General features: G+C 36.6%; 1 protein-coding gene across 3 annotated transcripts in view; it reads left to right on the top strand.

The window, feature by feature from the left end:
• The window catches only part of RNF149 (ring finger protein 149), a 39,151-nt gene that overhangs the window by 29,382 nt on the left and 7,623 nt on the right, over window positions 1–2,146 (top strand). The gene's annotated exons all lie outside the window — the stretch shown is intronic.

The following is a 2,146-nucleotide window of genomic DNA, read 5'->3' on the forward strand; positions in this document are numbered from 1 at the left end:
GGGGTCTTGGTCTGGTACAGGATGGTCTTGAGCCGGTGAGCTTAGGCAATCCAGCCGCCTCGACTTCCCAGAGTGCTAGGATTACAGGCATAAACCACCGCTTCTAGCCTCTGTAAATTATCAGTGGACATTTAGTATAAGTAGCACTTCGAAATCATTATGTGTATATACTTACCACTGATCTCATTTCCTGTTGTTCTTGACAGGTAAAATGTAGTGACTTGCATTTATTTACTGATGAGGTTACGTTCTTTTCATTTTTTTTTTTTTGATTATTTTCATTTCATTCCTAGCTTTTCTATGGAGATACTAATTTTTTTTATTTTCTTAAAACTCTTTTTATGTTGAAAATATTAGGTCTTTGTCATACGTTTTATATGTATTCCTTCTGTTTTCTCTTTGACTTTTTGTACTATTTTATTAGCTAGAAATTAACTTATGTCATTTTATTTTCCCATTTTTTCATGAGTCTATCTTTGATAGCGTATTAACTTAGCAAGGTCTTTCTCATCTCAACCTTATAAAATGTTGACCTATATTTTGTTAGTATTTGTGGATTTGTATTTGACACTTAAATCTTAATCCACATTGGTTAAGTTGTGAGGAGAGATCTAACCTGTTTTTTGCCCATTTAACCAGTTGTCCTAATATTGTTTGGTGAATAATAATTACTTGTAAATTATATGTTTTGGTTTTTGCAAGACAAATTCATTCATCTTTATTCTTCTTTTAAAAAATGTCTAGGCTATTCTGCATTTTTATTTATTCATTCATTTATTCATTTTGAGACAGAGTTTCACTATCTCACCCTCTGTAGAGTGCTATAGTATCATAGCTCACAGCAACCTCAATCTCTCAGGCTTAAGCGATTCTCTTAAGAGAATCTTGCCTTACCCTCTCAAGAGGCTGGGACTACAGGTGCCAATCACAATGCTTGGCTATTTGTCATTGTTGTAATTGTCATTGTTGTCTGGCAGGCCCAGGCTGGGTTTGAACCCGCCAGCCACAGTATATGTGGCCGGTAGCTGCTGAGCCTGTTCTGCATTTTTAAAAGATTAATTCTGAAATCATTTTGCCAACAAACAAGAATTTTTTATTGGAATTGGATTAATTTTATAGGTTAATTTATCTAGGGAGGGGCGGCACCTGTGGCTCAAAGGAGTAGGGTGCTGGCCCCATATCCTGGAGGTGGCGGGTTCAAACCCAGCCTGGCCAAAAAGTGCAAAAAAAAATAAATTTATCTAGGAAGAATTGATGTTTCTAATTTTGAATTTTGCCTGGAAGAGGAAGCATAGTTTTCCAAAGCAATAAGATTCAAACTAAATCAGTTTGTTTCTAACACATTTAAGATCTGTGTTACAGATAAGGCAAAGATAAGTAGAAATACTAGTTTTAAACCAGTACCAGAGGAAAAAAGAATATATTATAAAAGAAAAAAGGAGAGAATTATAAAATTGTGAAGATTGTTTTTTTGTAGGCTTTCTTTTAACCAGCTCCCCAGCCAAGACTGGACCACCTTATAAGGCAAAGGTAGCATGTTCAGTTTATAAATGACTTTTGTTTTTAGGAATCTCATATTGAGCCAAAGTGCATACTAATAGGATTTTGGCCTCTGTCTTCAGACTCCAGAAAGAAAACTAACCTTGCTTTCTCTAGGACATGATCATTCTTGAGATATTGAAAGACAAATACCCTTATTCTGACCTAAAGGTCCTTCAAAAACAATCTCCAGATTTTTCTGTGTTTTTGTTACTGGTAATGTGTTATAATTTGCCATTGCTCAACCCAAATGCCCTCTTAGAAGTAGGATAGCATAATTTGAAATAGGGGTAGAAATAAGAAGATGGAGAATGAAGCTAAGACCATTCAATACAGCAGCCTAACTGCTGGATATCTACCTAAAGGAAAAGAAATTACATCAAAAATATATCTACGTAAGAAAATGACTTGAGCCCAAGAGCCTGAGGTTGCTGTGAGCTATGACCCCATGGCAGTCTATCAGGGGTGACAAAGTGAGACTCTGTCTTTAAAATATATATATATGTGGCTCGGCACCTGTGGCTCAAGCGGCTAAGGCACCAGCCACATACACCTAAGGTGGCGGGTTCGAATCCCCAGCCTGGACCTGCCAAACAACAATGATGGC

The sequence above is a fragment of the Otolemur garnettii genome, unplaced genomic scaffold, assembly GCF_000181295.1.
Source record: "Otolemur garnettii isolate 467f Iridium unplaced genomic scaffold, OtoGar3 scaffold00079, whole genome shotgun sequence".
In the NCBI taxonomy this organism is placed as follows: domain Eukaryota; kingdom Metazoa; phylum Chordata; class Mammalia; order Primates; family Galagidae; genus Otolemur; species Otolemur garnettii.